Source organism: Emys orbicularis, chromosome 7 (genome assembly GCF_028017835.1).
Source record: "Emys orbicularis isolate rEmyOrb1 chromosome 7, rEmyOrb1.hap1, whole genome shotgun sequence".
In the NCBI taxonomy this organism is placed as follows: Eukaryota; Metazoa; Chordata; order Testudines; family Emydidae; genus Emys; species Emys orbicularis.
This window is the reverse complement of record NC_088689.1, coordinates 58,794,646-58,818,769: the sequence shown is the minus strand read 5'-3', so window position 1 is coordinate 58,818,769 and position 24,124 is coordinate 58,794,646.

The window sequence follows — 24,124 nt, the reverse complement described above, 5'->3', positions numbered from 1 at the left end:
TGGTACATATACTGGGGGGGAGGGATAGCTCAGTGGTTTGAGCATTGGCCTGCTTAAACCCAGGGTTGTGAGTTCAATCCTTGAGGGGGCCACTTAGGGATCTGGGGCAAAATCAGTACTTGGTCGTGCTAGTGAAGGCAGGGGGCTGGACTCGATGACCTTTCAAGGTCCCTTCCAGTTCTAGGAGATAGGATATCTCCATTAATTTAAATTTAAATATATTTTGCTGTCATAGTCCTTGTTTTACACAAATATCTCTGCAGCATTTCATGCACTCTCCTAAAATTGCTAATAACCTGGAGCAGAAGTAAGCTGTACATTAAGGGCTCGACTGTGGCTGAATCTACATAGGTGAGGAGGAGGAAGAGAAGATGCACCACATGTCTGTTACTCTCACTCACCTTGGTTGCTAAATGATTTTGCTGTGCTGTATTATCAATGCATTATTGAGGGCTGTATGCTGACCATTCTTAAACATAGAGGTCTACCCTCTCTGCAAGAAACTATCTCTTGATGCTGGACTGCCTGACAGTTACAGCCATGTCTCAGATTTCTCCCTTTTGGGAAAGATGATAGGCTGTTTTTTTTTTTTTTTTTTTTGCTGTTCACTTTCACATGCCTATAGGCCTCAATAGTATCCTGGGTACATTCCAGTCTGGGTCCCAGACATGCTTGAGAGCTGAGACTGCTGTCCATTTAGACCTAAAAGGAAGCAGTCAGGTGATGATAGACAATTGAATTTCACTTCCTAGGGAAGTAAAACCTGGCAGTTCAGTTCCACAGTATTCAATACACAGGAAGCCTCTAGAGAAGATCATTTCTGAATGTGGTATAGCCTAATGTTGGTACTTTCATAATACACATCTCATATTTCCTACCCTGTGGAGTTCAGTCTCTACTCTGGATAATTGCTTACATAGCAAAGCTCTGATGCATCCAGATGGCAATCTTGTTCTCAGCCCTATAACATTAGCCTTGCTGTTGGGTAGAGGTAATGCAGAGTGCCCATGGTAGCCTAGGTGCCTTCCAGAACATGTAGGTAGACACGTGTTCCCTGCCCTGATAAGCTTACAATCTAATGATAGGACACATGCAAGTGCTACAAACAGTAGGTGGCAGTATGAACACACAAATCTAGAGGTGTGAAAGACTGGACTTCACACATGGAAGACTTCCACCAGTGAATTCCTGTTGTGACTCTAGAGGTCATCAGTAATGAGAAGGCCTCTTCTTTGTCACACTAGTCATAGGGAGTTAGATTAAAGATCTTGTCACCCTCTTGACCATGTGCATTCTCTAGAAAGACCAGTATAATGGATGTGGCGTGAAAATGTGTCCCGTCGTACAGTTTACACATTCTACATCTTTTTCTTATCCCGTGATGACCTTGCAACAGCGAGATGTCTTCCCCATAACCTGGGACACTAGATTTATTGCAATTCCCTTTCAGTAGGGCTTCCAGCAAGGCAGCTGTACTACTTAAAGCTTGTTCAGAGCTCAGCAGCACCTTCGCTCACTGGTTTGAGTAATCCTGAGCATCGTGCACCCATTGTGCATTCTTTACATTGGTTGCTGGTAAATTAACAGATTGAATACAACAAGTAAAGATGAGTTAGATGTTGCATATATTCTGAATGTTTCCCCTTGTTCCTTTGAATATCAGCCTGCCCCCAGAACAGTAATGTTTTAGGAAGTGTTATGTTGCAAAGCACCTAAGTAATTCATGTGTGTGCATGCGCCTGCTTCAGAAATAGTAGTAGTATGTATTGTCATGATTTTTATTAGCAAGGATCAATAAGCATGTGACATTAGTCACATTCAGTCCTGACAAGGCCATTTTGACCAAAGGCCTTTTTCGAGTAGGTGAAAACTAATAATGATACTTAGCAATGGTCTGACATTTACAGGCTGCGATTTCCAATTCCCTTTGAAAAATCTCAGCAGACATTGTCAATGCACTTTACACTCCTTAGCTATGTTGCAGTTCCTGCAGGTAAAACCAGTTAACCCCTATTTTATGCATGGAGAAGCTGAGATGGAAATAGGCCAAACTCTGCTCTGTTTTGCTAGTGTAAACTTGGAGTAACTCCACTTAGTCAATGGAATATACCAGCAGGCTTCAACTGGGCCGTGGTAGTCCTGGACCCAGTCTTGGGAGTGGGCCATGAGGTTGCTGCTTCTGTTGGAGCTGCTGCTGTAGGTACATGAAGGACTGGGAAGGAAGCACTACAGACTAACACGAGACCAGCTGAGACAGAGGCTGCAAGATGGATGGAAGAGTGCTTTGTCAGGGCTGGACACTTGCTTCTCTTCAGCATGCATATAGCTCCCGTCTCAAGGGAACGTGTTCCCAGCAGATATCCCACTCCTAGGCTTTTGGGGGAAGGAAGAGAAGTGAAAAATCCCCTTGTCTGACCTGTGGCTCCTTGCCTCCAAATTACCTGGGCTTTCAGAAGGTGTGTGAAGGTTAATGCAGGTGACTTGGGTTGGCAAGTCTTTTGCCTTTCTCTGTGGTAGAATGTGTTGAGGAAGGGGAATCTGTGTTGGAGTTGAGTGGGGTGTCGGTGGGCGTGAGAGCGGAAGGGGAAAAAGAACAAGGTCAGGAGAAAGCATGAGCTCATTCATTGTAGGGCCACACTGTCTTTCTGTAGGGCCTGTGAATCTTGGCTGTGGTAATGTACACTGGTATAAATGGGAGCAGAATCTCTCCCATGGAGAGAAGTGACTTGTACGAGGCAGTGTGAGCCCTGGGGTGGAATGTCAGAGGGCCAGGTTCCCACTCCAGTAACTAGACCACCAGATCATTAATATTTATAATGCCTACAGTATGGTGGGCCCTCTGCAGAACACAGAGGTGGGCCCCTAATGTCCTGGTGAGCTTATAGTCTTATGACAGATCATTTGCTGTGTCATGTCTATGAACAATAGATGAGGAAAGAGGAGGGTGGGTGGATGAGGGTTACAAAAATAAAGTTAGGCTGTAACTTAGTTGGTATGCACACAATCCAAACTATGTGCCACAACATGTACCAGCCACTCACTAAACCACTAACAATCACACCTCGCCCAGACTGCCCACTGCCAAGATGAGACAGCTTGTAATGACTCTCAGATAAAGCCAGCTTACAAGCAGGGTTACTGGGACACTCCTGGTCCCTCTTCTGTGTGATATCCATGAAGTGGTTACAGGTGTCAGGAGATCACAGGGGTGCAGAAGCTGTGAAGACCTCACTGGACCACAACCTTCTACCACCCCAACCCACAGGTGCAGATGCTACTACCATCAATGTGATTGAGTCCCAGTGGGTGGCACTGCCCCTGGGGAAAGCTTTACCCAGCCCAGGTGGCTGGGAAAAGAGGCCTGTCTTGTATCCCCTTAAAACACTTTCTCCTTACCGTTAAACCTGAGCTGCAAAGGGAGAAAATTAGGGTTTTGTTCCTTTTTTGAAGTACAAAATGTCTGTTCTTTATGTGTAGGTTGCTTGCTTTTTACCCTGAAAATGCCAGAAATATCAAATCCAATCTTCCCTGCTTTATAAATAAGTTGAATATTTTGACTTTTTTTATGACAAAACAACTCTTCAAATACTGAAGACTGCTGCCATTACAGACTCTATTGATTGGACTTGTTGCCCTTATAAGGAAGTTAGACTGGAAAATAAACAGCAAGTTCAAATGTGCAAGTGTGGTTTTTTTTTTTTTTTTTTTTTTTTTGGGGGGGGGGTGGGGGTGGGGGGTTAGCTCTATCCCAGAGAAGAATGCTCTCTACTCCACCTAGCAGCTGCGAAACTGTCTGATTGCAAAACAGGTCAGATAATGTGATGAGGGATGTGGGGGGTATGCAGACTGGGCCTTTGAAAACCTGGCCTTCCATATCAGCCTCAGAAGTGCTGGAGCTGTGGCAGTTTGTGGTATTCGCAGTAGCAGCAGCAGTGTCAGCATTAACAGTCCAGTGGTAAGTTCCAGTAAGTTTTTTTTATTTTTAGAATACTCTTACAAAAAGAGGAAAATAAAGCAAAGTACATTTCAACTTGCTGGTGAGCTACAGTCATTTTTAGCTGTTACCACAGCAACGGAAGAGCACCATGCACTGGGTACATTTTCCTCCCCATTCACTGCTTACTAGTAGTTAACTGCTGAGGACTAGATAGGCATTTAAAATATCACCCAGCTAATGAGCTCAAATGAAGGCATGGATTGTTAGAAGTCTGACACCACTACGCAGCACCTAGGTCAATAGCTATGGAATAGGGGTCAATTCAGTAGCCTTTAGCTAGCAGATAATTACCTGCAGGGGTGATGAATCCCTGGGACCCTTTTGTGGCAGATAAAGGAATACTAAGGCTTTATTGCTGCTATAAATGTCAGAAAATAACCCAGAACAAGAAATTCCTACAAGAAGGCAGATAGTTTTTCTCCCTTGCCACTCCAATTTTCAGAGTAATATAATGGGGTTTCTAGAGGACCGTTTATGCCAAGAAATGCTGCTGTTGTCTCTTAGGGCATGTCTACACTTACCTCCCGTGATCGACCTAGCGGGGGTTGATTTATCGCGTCTAGTGAAGACGCAATAAATTGACTGCCAAGTGCTCTCCCGTTGACTCTGGTACTCCACCGGAGCGAGAAGTGTAGGCGGAGTCGACGGGGGAGCATCAGCAGTTGACCTACTGTAGTGAAGACACCATGGTAAGTAGATCTAAGTACGTCGACTTCAGCTACATTATTCATGTAGCTGAAGTTGCGTAACTTAGATCGACACCCCCCCACACACGTAGACCAGGCCTTAAATAAAGAACCAAAGTCAATGGGAGCTAATAGAAATTCCACTCATCCTTGTAGCCTTGCCTCTTTTGATTGAATTTAATTTGGGATGAGTTTCCAATTACAGGCTGGATTGGCACCTTGCAATCAAGCCCTGCTAAGGGTCAACATGCAATGTATCGCAATGTGGTCCATGCTGCTCCCTTGCTCCATGGAGGAAGTAACTAGCACCACCCCTTTGCCTGGTGCATCTCTATTAGGGCACGTGTTCACTACCCGCTGGATCGGCGGGTAGCAATCGATCTATTGGAGATCGACTTATCGCGTCTAGTGAAGACGCGATAAAATTGATCCCCGATGGCTCTGCCGTCGACTCCGGAAATCCACCGTGGCAAGAGGCGGAAGCGGAGTCGACGGTGGCGCGGCAGCGGTCGACTCGCTGGTGTCCTCACAGCCAGGTAAGTCGACCTAAAATACGCAACTTCAGCTACGCTATTCACGTAGCTGAAGTTGCGTATCTTAGGTCGACCCCCCCCCCCCCCCGTAGTGTAGAACTAGCCTTAGTCTCCACTGTAGCTCAGCTGCTGTCCTGCTCTGCCCAGTCCCTGCTTCTGCCCGCCCACTCCTCACCTGTCTTTGTAGCAGTCCAGTGATGGCTTTTCATATCTGTAGTCCCCTTGATTTCAATGGGACTAATCACATGCTTAAAGTTAAGAACATATGTAAGTGCTTTGATGAACTGGGCCCTATATGCATAAATCTAACACCTCCCTCCTTCTCTCTTCCTTTTTAACATTATCCATTTCACAACAGCATTAAGATATACAGTAGAGAACAATCCAACCCTGGTATGGGTATAGACTAAAATAGCCAGAATAGTCTGATCTCCCTCCCCTAGTTGTGTAAGCTAAATTGGCTTTTTTCCCTGATTGGACAACTTACTCACCATTCACACCATACTGATTAGTTACATATTAAAACTGAATATAGTCTTAACATCTTTGGGGGACTGTCCCCTGGAAAGCAGTGTCTCTGAAAAGGATCGAGGGATTTATACTGGATAAGCAACTCCACATGAGCTCCCAGTGCAATGCTCTGGCAACAAGGGTGTTATCCTTGAATGTATAAACCTGGGAGTTGGAAAGTAGCAGTGGGGAGGTGATTTTTACCATATACAATTCTGGCGTCCACTTTCTTAAAAAAGGATGTTGTAAAATTGGAGAGGGTGCAGAAAAGAGCAACAAAATGATTCAAGAGCTGGAGAAAATGCCTCTACAGTGAGAAACAAACCCAAATCTGTTTAGTTTCTTAGCCCGGTCTACACTACGAGTTTAGGTCGAATTTAGCAGTGTTAGATCAATTTAACCCTGCACCCATCCACAGGATGAAGCCAGTTTTTGTTGACTTAAAGGGCTCTTAAAATCTATTTCTGTACTCCTCCCCGACGAGGGGATTAGCGCTGAAATAGACATTGCCGGGTCGAATTTGGGGTAGTGTGGACGCAATTCAATGCTATTGGCCTCCGGGAGCTATCCCAGAGTGCTCCATTGTGACCGCTCTGGACAGCACTCTCAACTCAGATGCACTGGCCAGATAGACAGGAAAAGCCCCGCGAACTTTTGAATTTCATTTCCTGTCAGCGTGGCAAGCTGATCAGCACAGGTGACCGTGCAGAGTTCATCAGCAAAGGTGACTAGGAGTCCCAGAATCACAAAAGAGCTCCAGCATGGACCGAACAGGAGGTACTGGATCTGATTGCTGTATGGGGAGATGAATCTGTGCTATCAGAACTCCGTTCCAAAAGACGAAATGCCAAAATATTTGAAAAAAATCTACAGAGGCTATAACGGGGACCCACAACAGTGCCGCGTGAAACTTAAGGAGCTCAGGCAAGCCTACCAAAGAGGCAAATGGCCACTCCGGGTCAGACCCCAGACATGCTGCTTCTATGATGAGCTGCATGCAATTTGGGATGGGGGGGCACCACTACCCCACCCCTGTTCGTGGACTCCTGCAAGGGGGGAGTCTCACACAACAGGGATGAGGAAGATGAGGAGGAGAAGGGTAGCGCACAGCAGACAAGTGGAGAAACTGTTCTCCCTGACAGCCAGGAACTGTTTATTACCCTGGAGCCCATACCCTCCCAAGGCGGGCTCCCGGACCTTGAAGGCAGAGAAGGCGCCTCTGGTGAGTGTACCTTTGTAAATATAATACTTGGTTTAAAAGCAAGCGTCTTTAATGATTGATTTTTGCCCTGAAGACTTTGGGATGCATTTACGGGTAGTACAGCTACTGGAATGCATTCAAGCAACATGTGTTCTTTATCTCTCTGTGTTCTCCTCAGGAGAGTGATATCACTCATGGTCACCTGGTTGAAATAGGGGAATTTTATTAAGGGCATATTCAGAAGTGGCCGTTCTTGCTGGGCTGTATGCCTGTGGCTGAAAAGAAATCATCCCTGCTATTAGCCATGCATTGGGGGGGGGGAGGGGTGAAGCAATAATCTCAGAGAATTGGGTGTGTGTGTGTGTGGGGAGGGGGTTAGTTGGGTTTGTGCTGCATGTTAACGCGAAAACCAGCAGGCCCTCAATATAAGAGGCAAAATGTGACCTTGTACCGAAAGCACATGTGCTATGTAATGTTAATAGCTTGGTTCACTGTGAAAGTCTATCCATTGTTCTCTAAAATGTCTTTTTAAAGAATATTCTTTTTTCCCCTCCCACAGCTGCAAATGTTTCAATGCTCCCCCATCATCTCTGTCCCAGAGGCTAGCGCAGATAAGAAGGCGAAAAAAATGCACTCACAATTAAATGTTCTCTGAGCTCATGCAGTCCTCCCGCACTGAAAGAGCTCAGTGGAATGCGTGGAGGCAAACAATGGCAGAGTCCAGGAAAGCAGAAAATGAACGCGAGGACAGGAGGGACGAGCAAGAGGAAAGGTGGCGGGAGCAAGAAGAGAGGTGGCAGCAGCGTGACGCGGAGGCAGGATGCAATGCTGAGGATATGCTCTGGCATATGGTTGAACTGCAGGAGCACAGACTGCCGCTGCAGCCCCTGTGTAACCGCCCGCCCTCCTCCCCAAGTTCCATAGCCTCCTCACCCAGATGCCCAAGAACGCAGGGTGGGGGGCGCTCCGGGCACCCAACCACTCCACCCCCCCCAACCACTCCACCCCAGAGGACTGCCCAAGCAACAGAAGGCTGGCATTGAATAAGTTTTTTTGAAGTGCAGTGTGGCCTTGTCCTCCCCTCAACCACCACCCCACCCCGTGCTTCCCTCCTCCACCACCCATCTCGGGCTACCTTGGCAGTTATCCCCCTATTTGTGTGATGAATTAATAAAGAATGCATGATTTTGAAACAACAATGACTTTATTGCCTCTGCAAGCGGTGATCGAACAGGGGAGGTCAGTTGGCTTACAGGGAAGTAGAGTGAACCAAGGGGGTGGGTTATCATCAAGGAGAAACAATCAGAACTTTCACACCATAGCCTGGCCAGGCATGAAACTGGTTTTCAAAGCTTCTCTGATGCGCAGCGCGCCCTGCTGTGCTCGTCTAACCACCCTGGTGTCTGGCTGCACGTAAGCAGCAGCCAGGTGATTTGCCTCAACCTTCCACCCCGCCATAAACGTCTCCCCCTTACTCTCTCACAGATATTGTGGAGCACACAGCAAGCAGCAATAACAATGGGAATATTGGTTTCGCTGAGGTCTAACCGAGTCCGTAAACTGCGCCAGCGAGCTTTTAAACATCCAAATGCACATTCTATCACCATTCTGCACTTGCTCAACCTATAGTTGAACTGTTCCTGATTATAGGCATTTCAACACCCCCAATGGTTATTTTCTGGTCTGGGAAGTAAGTCCCTTCCTGCAGCTGTTCAAACAGACCAGAGTTCTGAAGATGCAAGTGTCATGCACCTTTCCCGGCCATCCCACGTTGATGTCAGTGAAACGTCCCTTGTGATCCACCAGTGCTTGCAGCACCATTGAAAAGTACCCCTTGCGGTTTATGTACTGGCTGTCAAGGTGATCCGGTCCCAAGATAGGGATATGCGTTCCGTCTATTGCCCCACCACAGTTAGGGAATCCCATTGCAGCAAAGCCATCCACTATGACCTGCACATTTCTCAGAGTCACTACCCTTGATAGCAGCAGCTCAGTGATTGCGTTGGCTACATGGATCACAGCAGCCCCCACAGTAGATTTGCCCACTCCAAATTGATTCCCAACTGACCAGTAGCTGTCTGGCGTTGCAAGCTTCCAGAGGGCTATCGCCACTTGCTTGTGAACTGAGAGGGCTGCTCTCATCTTGGTATTCTTGCGCTTTAGGGCAGGGGAAAGCAAGTCACAAAGTTCCAGCAAAGTGCCCTTATGCATGCGAAAGTTTCGCAGCCACTGGGAATCGTCCCAGACTTGCAACACTATGTGGTCCCACCAGTCTGTGCTTGTTTCCCGGGCCCAGAATTGGCATTCCACGGCATGAACCTGCTCCATTGCCGCCAGGATGTCCAAATTGCCAGGGCCCATACTTTGAGAGAAATCTGTGTCCATGTCCTCATCACTCTCGTCACCGCGCTGCCGTCGCTTCCTCACCTGCTTTTGCAGGTTCTGGTTCTGAACATACTGCAGGATAATACGTGAGGTGTTTACAATGCTCATAACTGCCGCGGTGATCTGAGCGGGCTCCATGCTTGCTGTGGTATGGCATCTGCAGGAGAGCAGAATTTTTAATATATGGAGATATCCTATCTCCTAGAACTGGAAGGGATCTCGAAAGGTCATTGAGTCCAGCCCCCTGCCTTCACTAGCAGGACCAAGTACTGATTTTGCCCCAGATCCCTAAGTGGCCCCCTCAAGGATTGAACTCTCAACCCTGGGTTTAGCAGGCCCATGCTCAAACCCATGTTTTAGCCAAATACAAGTTATTGAGGCCCAATACAGGGGTAACTGGCTAAAATGTAATGGCCTGTAATATACAGGAGGGCCAACTAGATGATCTAATGGTCCCTGTTGGTATTAAATTCTATGAATTGAAAATACACCTCTACCCCGATTATAACGCAGTCCTTGGGAGCCAAAAATCCCTACTGTGTTACAGGTGAAACCCTGTTATATCGGGGTAGCGGCGGCAGGGCTTCAGCGGTGATTTAAAGAGCCCGGGGCTCCCTGCAGCAGCCGGAGCCCCGGGCCCTTTAAAGCACCGCCCAAGCCCCGCTGCCGGAGCCCCAGGGTCACCATGCTATATGTGAACCTGTGTTATATCGGGTTGCGTTATATCGGGGTAGTGGTGTGTATATAACAAATTATGCATCTCACTTCAATGCCACGCTATTTTAGCATGGGTTCCAATTTCATTTTAGATGGTTGAAGTCATATGTCCTGCATCTCTAAATACCCCCTAAGGGCTTAGAGTAATCACCAAGAAGTACCAAGTGAGTTTTATGACACTCTAATTGCTTGAATAGGCTGTTGCTTTATAATATGTTCTAAGTTCACCTGAAGACACCAATCTTCTTACTTAGGTAAAATTTCACCCTGAATTGTGTGTGTTCAATGCTCTTAAAATGTTCGGGGGCATGGGGAGTGAATACCAGGAAGCACCAAAGCGTGTTGTATCATCAAGGATAAAGTTGTAATAATTTACAGAATAGTTGGAGTTTCTAGTGATAATTCCCTTCCTATTCTTCCTATGAATTCTAGACCTGCATACAAGGTGAAAGCTTAACTACAGTGCTTTACTTCAGAGATGCTTATGAGCAGTGGAGCATGCCAGACTATATTGGAATTTGGAACACTGCTGTTGATGGCTTTTTCTGATGCTCATCCTATTCAAACAGTAAATTTACTATCTAATCACAAGTTGCCATGTCAGTCTAAACAGAGTTATGTGGAGCTTCAAGCAATGCATAAAATAATCTAAGAAGACTGACAGCCAGTAAAATTACTCTGTGTTTGCTTTTTCATTATGGAAGCAGCCTTTGATCCTGCAGAATTAGAGGCCTTGTCTCCTGTGAGGCTTTCTGGAGGTGTGCAGTTCCACAATGTATTCTGCAATCAGAAAACTGCATAGATTCAAATTTCCAGGAATAAATGGTTAAATTGGACATGGTTGGATCACTCCCTCATTCTCTATATTGGAGTTGGACACGGTGATCACTCCCACATTCTCCACTCCCTTTACCTTGTGTAGTCATTTACTCCTGTGTAAAATGTCTGTGGTTCATCATCCAACCAGATTTCTCCATGCACTTACACCAGCGGCAACATTTTGCACAGGAGACAATAGTCACACAGTATTCAAGGCAGTGGAGAATCAGGCCCCTAATGCTATAGAAAGATACTGTTGATCCCTCAATTCAGTGTAGTATGCATCCTCCCATACAAATAAAATAAACCCAACAAAGATAAGGAATGCCCAAGCCATCTGCAGAAGAAGCTATGCACAACTACAGCTCTATACTAGAGGACATTCTTGGTACTTCCTGGGTGAGCACCTTTGCTTTTGGAGCATGGTGACCTAACCTTAATATTATTGAAGCGCAATTTTTCTGAGAATTCTTTGATTAAAAAAAGTATGGTCAACATACAGCGTAATCAACCCAGAATGTAGATTTTAAGTATTCTCCTACCTACTATTTGTAGACATCATTTGTTGTCATGTCTTAATTTGACTCAAGCTCATCAAGACAAAGTATGTGCCCACCTATGTGTTCTGTGAGAAGCCTACTGTACTGTGGCCACTGTGAATAATAGTGGCATGGCAGCACCTCTAAAGTTAAGTGTCACATTTGTTTAAAAGTTTATAGTTCTAAGTTTTCTAAACTCTTGGTTAGAGTTCTTTGAAACTTGGTAAGTCTCAGGAGGGTGCACGGTAAGGCTAGTGACCCAAAGTTGGAGTCACTTGAGCCAGAGGTTCTGGAGATACAAGACCTTAAAAAAAGCCCCCCCCACACTTTTTTTTAAAGGGGATGATTTTGCCTTGAGCTAGAGATCAAACGGTTGATGTGATGTGGGTCAAAATGGTCTCAATCTGTCGAGTTTTACCCTATGTAGTGCATAGTACCTGCTAAATCTCTAGGGGACCCAAATAGAGAACGATATTTAAGAAAACATGTACATGCATAGTGTAAAAATGTCAGTACAGAAAAATGGGATGTGGGTTTCCATTACCATCATTTTATATGCTTTAAAGCTTGAATCATGCAAGTGGCCTACAATATGAATAGTTAAATTGCTTTGAAATTTGGTGTGTAGGGTAGCATTAGTGATTCAAATGTGAGGTAATTTAACCGAGGTTCTTGACTTACACTCCCAAAAGGGCCTGTTGCCTTGTACCACTTAAACTGAGAGGTACTAGTGACTGGATGAATCATGTACCTCTTGGGGTACACCTACATATTGAGTGGCAGCCTGTGGCTGCTAGGCTTAGAGCCCGGGTTAACAGAGTTAGGTTCGTGGAGTTGTCACGGTACTAAAATAGCTATAGATGTTGTGGCCACAATGTCTACACAACCATTTTTAGCACCATCGTGGGAACCCAAGTCAGTCGACCTGGGCTGGGATCTGAGACTCTCTGCCACTCACTGTGCAGGTGTTTACTTGATGGCTGTGAACTTGCCTTCCCATTAACGCAACTAAGGATAAGTTAATCATAATCCCTCACCTAAGACCAAAGTCTTGGACTTAGTGACTAGAGGCTCCTACAACTTGTGAGTTGTGGGTGGCAATTTTTGTGATGCTGGCGTACCAGATGCCAGCTCATGCGAAGGCCCCTAGACCTCAACTGAACACTGACAAATGAATAAGTGAAAACCAGTCTGTCTCACCTGTTAGTATTGTTAAAATAGGTAGTAGGTTTATAAAAATGTTTTTAGTGTTTAGGCTTTATGAAATGCTTGTAAATTACAGTATGCCTTAATTTCACTTGTGTATATCCCATATTGTTGTATTTAAGTGTTTGCTCTGTAACTGTAAATCGCCAGCCAGGAGAGAAGCATTACCAAGCTAACATACTAATTTGCCACAGGAGGCATCACCTCCTGCCCCACAAAAGATAAATCACTGTGCAAGAGGACAGAAGCCTTCATTGATTGCTCCCTGCCACACTCACAAAGAAGAGAAGTGCATGTGGACTCATCCCATCAGCTTGAACTCTGGGGAAGGGAATAGTTTCTCCTTGTTAGGGATTTTTATCTTTCTACTGCTTCGACTCTGAGGGGGGAAGGATTACTAAGCATAAGCAAAAGATCCCCAGTGCTTGCCCTAGGTTAGCCTTAAAGGGCATATAGAGCTTGTTTAGTATAGAAGCTTCTACCACCTTTGAAATTTAAGACTGAAACTTAGTTGTGTATGTTTACCTGCTTTAACCTTGTAAACAACTTTCATTTCTGTTTCTTAATAAATCTTTAAATAGTTTGATGGGATTGGCTACAAGTGTTTGTCTTTGGTGTAAGAGTTAATGTGCAATTGACTTGGGGTAAGTGTCTAGCCCTTTGGGACCGGGAGTAACCTGAATATATTGTGTGTGTGTGTAAGGGACCATCAATCACAAAGGCAAGGTGGCAAGATAGACTGGAGTACCCACGCAGACTGTCTGACACTATGATAAGGCCGTCTATGGTGCTTGAGCAGTTCACTCTTGATCTTGGTTGGTGCAATCTAAGTATAGAACTCCCAACTAGTTTGGGGTTTGTGCCCTGGTTTGTAACAATCTGCACTGAGGTGGTATGCATGCCCTTGAGCCACTCCAGACAGCTTCACAATTTTATTGAGGGGATTAGTATCAGGGGAATGTAATTCAAGTCTCTGGGGTGGATTGGAGGGAATTAGAGATGTGCATGCTTCCTGGGAGTCGAAAGATATTAGGGAGCTCAGGGGTGGGTGAACATAGTGAGAGGAGCTTCAGGCTTCAGAAGAGGAGAGGAATAAATGGGGATGGATGGATAGGGGAAGTGAGAGGTTGGGGGCTCAGGTGAGTAGTGCATGGCACTCCCCCAGATCTGCCAGTGCACCCCATGGCTCTGTCTGTGCACCCAAACATCTACCCCAACCACCCTCAACCCCACAGCTGTGCCAGTATGTCCCAACCCCCTGCACCTGCCGCTCTGCCCTTGTCCCTGCTCTGATTCAGATTTTTATGGCCAGAAGGACCTCACAGGCCACAGAACCTCATCACACATGCCTATAATAGGCCAATAACCTCTGACTGAGTTACTGAACTCATCAAATCTTGGTTTAAAGAGTTCAAGTTCCACTGGCATTTACTCTAGTTCAAACCAGCAAGTGTGTCATGCCCCATGCTGCAAAGGAAGGCAACCCCCTCCCCCCGCAAACCACCACCACCCAAGGGTCTCTGCCAGTCTGACCTAAGGGAAAATTCCTCCCTGACCCCAAATGTGGTGATCAGTTAGACCCTGAGCATGTGTGCAAGACCCACAGACAGACAGCTGGGAAATAATTATTTGTAGTAACTTGGATCCCTTCCCATCTCTGGCTGTTGAAGATACTTATTAACAGCAATTGCAGATGGACTGCTATCTAGGGTTAGCTGAACACAGAGCTATGGTAACTAATCTGTTTTCCAGGTGGTGTCAGGAAGTAAATCAGTGGGGGGATACAGCACCTCTGTCTGATAAATGATTGGTAGACACGAGTGCTTCTACCCAAAAATCCTTGTTTTTATTGAGTACAAAGCACACATCTAAAATACCAATAGTCCAGTGCACCCCAAAATATAGTTACCCAAAGTCTGAGGTGGTGTCAAGTGGCAGCAGCAGGCTTCAGGTGGCCAGCCTTCCTCCTAGCTGCTGGGGAGATTGTCAGTGTCCTTTTGCAAGTAGAAAATCCAAACTTCTCTAAAGTACATTCTCTAATCTTTTTATAAGTAACTGAGTTGTGCTTTGTTTTGAAATGAACTTCTAATAGGCTGACTGTTTCCTTAACAACAGCAATACTCATAATTTCTACTTGTCAATAAAGCAACTTTAGCAAAAAATTTACAGAGGCACCCAGACCAAGGTCAGCTATTTACCCTTCCTTTTCATTCTCCTGAATCTGTAACGTAGATATGCAGTTGTTTTTGTCTGTCTAAGCAAAGCCAAGTTCTTTCTCACTACGTGGTGTCCTCAATACCAGCTTATGGTGGCTAAGTGCATGAAATGGCTGTGGGTTGTGTCAAGTCCAGTTCTCTTGTAACTGCCATATACCGTTGTAGGCAACCTCATTGTACCGTTCCCTCCATAAACTTATCAAGCTGAGTCTTGAAACCAGTTAGGCTTGCAGTGGGGAGGGACCAGGTTAGAGGGGGATCCCATTGAGCAGGTCAGGGGCATGGCTGGGGAGGTGTCCAAGCAGGTCTTGTGGGGTGAAGCTGATGTGAGGGTGGGAAAGGGCGGGGGAGAATGGCAGCTGGCTGAGTATGCTAATTGCAGGGCACAAGTACAACTGCCTAACTCCTAATAACATGTCTTCTCCTATTTGTGGGTTGTTGTGTTTTTTTTTTTTTTAAACCTAGGAAATTCAATGGCAAGAAACTATATTAATGCAGAGTTCGGGTTGCTTGGTGGCACGTCATCCCTTCTCAGAATGCTGAGCTGAGCAAAACTCAGACGTCTAAAAACCAGGAAATGCAGAGTCAAGGTTGCCCATAGAAGCTTAACTCTGCCCTCTTTCAGTAATGCCCCAGTTTGCCTCATTAACACACAGACCATTTACTCTACCAATCCCATAGTTGAAATGTGCAAGGTCTTCACCTTTCTTACAACCCTTTCACTCTCATCCACAGGACTCTATCAAATGCTATTGAAGGACAAAAAGGAAAGGAGATGTGTTGTCCACTCTACTTTCCCTCTGTTCTCCAGAGCTGGCAGTAGCTAGTGGGAATTAGCTGGATACACTCAAGTTGCAGTCAGCGTGTTAGGTGTACTGACACTGGTGGAGGCAGTAGTTGGGCCTGCTTGGTAAACGTGTGTCTGTGATGTGAGGACCTGCATGGATTACTTTGAAGTGTGTGGCAGAGCTGTGGTTATGACATGAGACTTACAATCTGAGGAGATCTCCAATGTGTGTGAGCAAAGGGAAGAGCAGCATGTGTACCTTCAGTGTCCAGTGTGCATCATTTCAGGGCAGAATTGTGAATGTTATATAATCAGCAAAGGTCAGAAGTCTTACAGATGGTATTGTCAGGAGCAAGCTGGGATATGAGAACAGTTTAAGCATTTATTATCTGCATGTGCTCCAGGTGAAGCAACAGTGGTTAGTGTTAGGTACTGTTCTGAATGGTGGAGGCAATACATAGCTTTGCTGGGAGGAGGTGTGTCTGCAAAATCTGTGAATTACTTTGTTGTGTGGCAGAGATTGTGATAGTGATAGGAAGAGATCTATTTTCTACCCTCTCGTGTGAGGCCTGTCTCCCAAGATCTGTGAGAGTGAGGGATCATCCTTCAGGATAGGTTGTAGATCCTTGATGATGTGCTGGAGAGGTTTTAGTTGGGGGTTGTAGGTGACGGCTGGTGGCGTTCTGTTACTTTCTTTGATGGGCCTTTCCAGCACATCATCAAGAATCTACAACCTATCCTGAAGGACGATCCCTCACTCTCACAGATCTTGGGAGACAGGCCAGTCCTCGCTTACAGACAGCCCCCCAACCTGAAGCAAATACTCACCAGCAACCACACACCACACAACAAAAACACCAACCCAGGAACCAAACGCTGCTACAAACCCCGGTGCCAACTCTGTCCACATATCTATTCAAGGGACACCATCATAGGACCTAACCACATCAGCCCCACCATCCGGGGCTCGTTCAGCTGCACATCTACCAATGTGATATATGCCATCATGTGCCAGCAATGCCCCTCTGCCATGTACATTGGCCAAACCGGACAGTCTCTACGCAGAAGAATAAATGGACACAAATGTGACATCAGGAATCATAATGTTCAAAACCCAGTAGGACAACACTTCAATCTCTCTGGTCACTCAATAACAGACCTCAAAGTGGCAATTCGTCAACAAAAAACCCCTTCAAAAACAGATTTCAACGTGAAGCTGCAGAACTGGAATTAATTTGCAAACTGGATACCATCAGATTAGGCCCGAATAAAGACTGGGAGTGGTTGGGTCATTACAAAACCTAAACTTAATTTCCCCAATACAATTTCTCCCTACTATTACTTGCACCTTCTTGTCAACTGTCTGTATTGGGCCACTCTCTTACCACTTCAAAAGTTATTTTTCCTCCCTTGGTATCCTGCTGTTAATTGATTTATCTTGTTAGACTGACCTCACACTTGGTAAAGCAACCCCCATCCTTTCATGTATTTATACCTGCTCCTGTATTTTTCACTTCATGCATCTGATGAAGTGGGTTCTAGCCCATGAAAGCTTATGCCCAAATAAATTTATTAGTTTCTAAGGTACCACAAGGATTCCTTGTTGTTTTTGCTGTTACAAGCTAATACAGCTACCACTCTGAAACCAATCTTTTTAATGATAGTTAATTGAAAGTATAGTTGAGATTGCATCCTGAGTAAGCATATTGTAATGTAAGGAATTGTAATGGAAGTGGATCTTAAATTGTACATCTGTGGTATTTTCTCTGGGGAGCTAGCTAAGTGTGTGAGGTTACTCCAGGATCTGGAACCTCCTGAATCTTACAGTGCCAAGGGCTCATGTGAGTCTGTGCATATTGAGGCATTGCCTGAAGATGGCAGAGGGAAGGTGGTGTGAGCACCACTTTAAAACCATGGAACATCTAGTGAACTGTTGCCCTCCAAGATCCTTCTCAGAAGGTATAACCCCGTTCACTCCATGTCACCTACATTCAGAAAGCGGATGACCAACATGGACATTGACCTCCATTGTTGCTGTTCAAGTTGACCTATGAAAGTGCCAGTCACAATTACCCCTTAACACCGGTGCAAAGTAGGTGTAAACTCCTACAGTATCAGAAGTAGGGCGTTAGCACTCATTTTTACATTAGTGTACATGAAGATACAGGGCAAGGGACAATTAGGCTCTTAGCCTTGATCCTTTCCATCGTTAGGGTTGAAACATTATGATGGGGCATGCTGGGGAAGCTTGCATTCCCATTGTCTTTCCTGTACCTGTGCTATGATAAAATAGGGCTTTAATTTCTAGGACTTCTAATCTGGCACTTTTCAGCAGCACCACATTCACCTTTTAAACCCTGTGAAGCACTGATTTCAATGAACAGAAAGAGGGAGACAATGAATGGATTTTACAAAGAACACAAGCTGATGCAATTTTGGGACTAACAACCTTTAGAGTGTCCCTTTTAAGAATATTGGATAGTGAACTGATGGGTTTCTTAAGAACACATTCAGCTTGTAACACAGTGACAATTTAATTTCTCTTACGTGAAAAAAAATCCAGGTTGTATAAAAAATGCATGGCCTGACATTTCCTTACCAGACTAATATGTGCATGACAGACAAAGGCAGCAATAGCAAAAATAAACAGTATTAGAAATCTGTTTTTTCAGAGAGCTGTCTAAAAATCTGCCCAAAGTGTGGTAGTTTGCAAGTAATCTGCAAATAATCCTTTGCCCAAAAACTTACCAGGGAAAAAGACAAATGCATTCAGTGCCAGCATTTAGCCACTGTGTTGGCTGTGGAATACAGCAACAAGAATATTAAATTTCATTATTTGACAGCAAAATAATCTGTCGGGAAAAGTAGAAGGGGTGTTCCTCGCTAATATACCATTCTGACAATACTGCATCTACTGGTCAGGCCGACCATGGTTCAGCTCTATAGAAATAACCCAGGTTGGAAATCAAGGGTGATGGTCCAACTTCAACTTGTCCCATTGCTGGCAAAAAAACAAAACTAGTTCATTTTTTTTAGGTTTTGTTCTTGGCTCTGAGTTATCTTGCTTTTCTGAATTTAAATCAAGACTGAGATCAGTGACTTTTTATAGTTTAATTTCTATCATTAAACCTTTCTTTAAAAGTTAAAAACCCAAAGAACAGAACAAATGGTCCATTTTATGACGTGGGAGAATTGACGTAGTTGACTATCAGCTCATTTGATCCATTATCTTCTAATGTGCAAATATGTAATTATGGACTTTGACTTTTATTTATAACAGAATTACAGGCTATTCAAACCAGGTGTTATTTACTAGATAGTGGAGGATGGCTTTGAAAGGATCATTGTTATACTCTGAGTAATTAATAGGCTTTTCAAAATGGACATTTTAAACTCCTAGATCTGCTCCAGGGCAACGATAAAGGATATATGCTGTTGGGTGAAAGACTACTCAGAATTTTTGCTTTGTGGGTCACTGACCCCGTAGATGCTGTGAGATTTTTCTATTACTTCTCTGAATGGTCTCATTAGGATGAATTACAACAAAAGCGAGGGCTGTTTCCATTGCTGGAATATATAGCAAAGGTTTATGGGGCATGGGGATTACACCTTACTTACTATAACCTCTACGTGGCAATAAACCAGATCACCACTTGTGGACAAATGAAGCAACACTACACTTCACATTAACAAACAGACCTGAACAGTAATTCAAAATGAGGCAAGAATTCAGGTCCCATATGCAGATTCTGAGCAGTCCAAAACACTGGGAGTGTCTCAGGTTGGGATGTTCAGATCCTTGTAGAGATGGATGCTTTTCTTCAATGAGCTCTGGGTGGACAGACCCTTGTGCATCCCTGCTGATTTTGAGTGATACATTCATAGGGATGGAGGTAGGAAGCTCATATGGATGAGGAAGATCATCCAAGAAAGTAGCTTCACAGATATTGAGGGTATGTCTATGCTGCAACAAACATCGGTGGCAACTGACTTGGACTAAGGCTGTGGGGCTATAAAATTGCAGTGTAGATGTTTGGACTTGGGCTGAAGCTCTAGGACCCTCCCATATCATGGCTAGCCTGAATGTGAAGTGGATCAGAATCCTGGGATGCAGCCAGTTTGCAGCTGACACACATGGCTAGATGGGACTTACATATCCTTTCTTGCCAACCAGAAAGTCAATATTTGGCCTTAAAATATATTTAGAATGTGTATAGCATCTCTCAGCCACGGTCCTCAAATAACTTGTATTAGGAATACTCCATTGCATTCAGAGAAGGCAAGATTCTGTCTATTTTATAGATGAGTAAACTGAGGTAGAGAGAGTAAATGATTTTTCCAAGGTTGTGTAATGTTAACAATCCAGTTTGGTGCATCATATGTGAAACATGGAGAGTATTTGCCTAGCAGACTTATCTGCTGGTAACTGGAGCAGTTTCAAAAAGTTATCCAAGTGTGCAGCTTCCTCCCTTAGAGCAATTTCAGGAGGATTTAGTCAAGTTGGCAATGTTGCATATTAATTATTTGATTCCATTGACTGCAGGAGTTTTTGCGCATTCACTGAATGATACTGTAGACTATGAGGATAAGCCAACTACCCTGAGTATGTGCGGGAAGCCCAGCTTGTCAAACAGCTCTCATTTGATTTATCACTGCTGCCAGATTTATGGGTAATTCAATATAGTAGAAGCAAAGAAACCATGCAGTTTTTCCTACTCTGAAACAAGTGATGTTATTAAAGGCTGGCTTCTACTTGCTAGCTGCTGTTTTGGTTATTTTCCTGCTGTCTGTTAGCTTCATATAGATTAGCCCAGCATGATTCCTTTCCCATCCTGCAATTGTTTAAGGGTCAAAATAACAACTCTAATCACAGAAAATTAAAATGTCTCAGTCTAGTCCAAGGCACTGAAAAGTCCTGCCCTCTGCCATTTACAATTGAGCTAAGTGGCCAAAACTCTTATGCATGACAAATTAACCACTTGCTAGCTCCTTCTCTTTGCTTTGTAATACAGTATGGAAATGGTGCTATTCTCAAACTTCAATGCCTCTTCCCACACACACTTGCCTTATTTTATAGTGCACAGAATATATTTTAAGAGTTTTAATTCCGCTCTCATTGAAGCCAGCAGAAGAAGGCTGTTCAAGCAAGACGAGGCCCTAAGTAGATCAATTGTGTGGAAAATGAGACAGTTTCATTCTAAAGACAAAGGTCCACAATCTTGCACCCTTATCCAGACTGAGTAGTAAAATATTCTGCAAGTAGAGCCATTAAAATAAATGGAGTGAAGTATTACTCAAACTGAGTGAGGCTAACAGAACCTGGCTCCAAAGTTTCAAGCAACTCCACTACTATGATGGGTGGTAGCCAACTCATTGTGTGAAACCAATGCTAAGACTCCAGTGTTTATTAAATCAGCTTCTACCCTAGACTTCAAAGCATATGGCATAACTCTGGGCTTGCAATACTTTGGCTGGATATCAGAATTTACAATGAGTTTTACTGACATGTTCATCAACTCTTCTCTTGCAAAACCTTTTCGTATTTCTTGAAGGTTTTAAGGTATTTTCGTGATCACCTTTATCTCAGCCCAAGTTCTGCCAAATAATGGGGGATGTTTTCCTTTAATTATATATAAGTGAAAATGACTGATTGTTCAACTAGTTGGACATTTCACCTGTAGTATCACTTTGGGGACTAAGTTTTTCTGCTGTCTTCAAAACCAGGACAACTTGTGATGAAGTCTGGTGACAGGTAGATGCAGAAATTAGTGAGATAGCAGCTCTATTATTAAGCTCCATTCTTGTAGGAACTCCCTTGATCAAGGGTATGAGCCAGAAGCTACCCAGCTTCCGATAACGCGTTCAGTGCTAGGTCTTGGTCAGTGTCACTAGAGCTCTCGTCTTTTTCCACATTACAAATTCCCAACTTCCATCCTTTCTGAGGTTCACTCTTCATAGGTGTCGTCTTGGCTGGAGAATTGTGTGATAGACATGGCGATGTGACCCTCCTTCTGGCACTTCCTGCAAGTGACCTGGTGTGCCCAGCAATCCTTCTCAGCCTGCATAGTTTGTGCACTATGGCCACGTGGAAATTCTTTGTTTCCATCGTCCATCATTGCACAGTCATTTTGCAATTGTAGGTTTACTTTGGAATGAAAGATGAGATGTTAATTTGAAGTCACGGGTGTAGCTACTCACAATGGGCAACTTAATCTAGTTACTTACAATCTGCAGTGTGGCTGGTTTATTTTTATTATCACTTTACAAGTGAAGGTAGGCATCTTACTCAGTAATAGCAGAGATCTGGTGGTTTTACAGGCTGCTTTTCTTCACAGTGCGTTGGAGAGTTTTTACCTCTGTGAACTGATGTGAAGTGTTTGAGGTACACCTGGGTGACTGGTAGTGGCTCATGCTGTTTGATTTGATGCTGAGGAGAGGTGTAGCACTGTCTGGGGGAAGTGTAGTTCCAGTTTGTGCTTGAAATAATCAGGAAGAATGGAGATGTCACGTCCAGGGAACCCCTTAACTATGGAATGTCAGAGAAAGGGGTTATAACATCCCAGTAGGACTACCTGTTTACACGCTTCAGATAATCATAGTAAGACTGTTACATTGTTACCATTTCTCATTTCTTTTTATTGTCTCTTCTTGTTATGAGACAATATTGGATTCTCATCGTGCTATTTCACATCCGCTTTCCAGTCTGTGCACTCCATAATAATGTCATCCAAATTGTAATGCCCTATATTTGTCCTGCAAAAGAGTGTATAAAACTCTGCTGCTACTTGTGACATTTTCAATAGTCTGTAATTTGATTGGCTGGCCAATTCCATTTCCTTCCTCTTTACTGCACAAGTTAATGATAATGTAATTAAAGAGGTTGAGTGGCCAGTCAGTCAAATTACTTATGTATATTTTTAAAAAGCCTGCAACTGATCAGATTCATTGTTGTGCAAAATTGAAATGTATAGAATGAAAAGCATAGTTTGAATAAAATCAGCTAATAACAAAGCCTTTAGGGAACCAGATAAAACTTCATTCATCCTTTTTCTGTTAGTTTCCAAATACCTCTCCAACAACTCTTCATTGTCAAGTGCATTCTTTACTTTCCAATGACTGCCATAATTTACAGATTCTGGAAACTGTGCCCAGGAATGTAACCTTTGTATATAGCACTACAAGATCAAAATAGTATTTGAAATAGGTCTTAAAAATAGAACTCTGGATTTACAGGAATGAGAATGCTACATTCTTATTGGATCACTTCTATTTATTTGCAGCTTAGCAGGACAAACATTTTGTCTATTGCAGAAGATCTATAAAACTGCCCGCAGCTTACTCTCCATCCTCATATAACCAAATGGATTGTAAGCAGGGCCGGCGCAACCCATTAGGTGACCTAGGCACTACAGTTTGGGGGGCGGCGACCGCGGCGATATTTCAGCGGTGGGACCTTCCGCTGCCTCTGTGGGGGGTGGCATTTCGGGGCAGGACCTTCCGCCGCCTAGGGCGGCAGAAAAGCTGGCGGCGCTCCTGATTGTAAGGATCCAGTTTCAATTTTCATTTTAAATGATAAATATTTTGAAAACATACTCCCATGCGCATAATTATTTTTAGGGTGGCATTTTCAAAAATGATCAGTGTTACCCTACTTCTACACCTACTGGCATCCATACGAGTCTTATCTTTGATTTAAATGGGAGCAGAGTTAGGCCAAAGCAAGATGCTTTTGAAAAACCTACTCCTCATATTTATGAATAAGTAAATTTTCAAAATAAGCCAGACCACGGCCTCATCTTAAGTATGCTTAAGGCACTGACTACTTTGGTATCTAACTGGCGATCAAAATTTAGGAAGAAATCTGATAACCCAAAGAAGTATCTACCTCTCTCCCTTTACCAGGTTCTCTGGTGGACATGTGTATACACACAAACCAGAAACACTGAGTATAAGAAAGAGGAAAACTATGGACCCCATTCCCGAAGAAAGGTTTGAACAAAAAAGGATGTTTGTTGCAGTTTGAATTGAACACGATCATGCTAGAATCAGCGTTCTGTCCTCTGGTAAAGCATTCCATAAGCAGGGTTCTTTACTGAGAATGCTCTGAAAGGCAGAGTGTAGACAGGCGCTTGTACAATTCTAACCTGTAATACATCCCATCCCATCCCATCCCAGCCATATTCATGACACAAAACTATGTATCATACAATAACGTTCAGTAGGAACCAGAGTGAAAACTCTAAGCTCTCTTTCCTTGGGGACATCAGAGTCAGGATTTTTAACCCAGGGTCTCAAGAGGGGAAAGGCTAGCAAATTCCTTACTGATCAGCGTCCTTTGAAATATTTAATGGGGAAAAGACTGTCTGTGAATCTGTTAAATGTTTGGAGAAGACATTTTTACGTACAAATAAAGCCTATATTCTTTCCAAGATCATGCTGGGCATTACACTCCTGATGTCTTACTCAGGTGACAAAGATTGTAATATCAGACTGAAAATGTCACAAATCAAATCTTGTCTCCTGTTGTG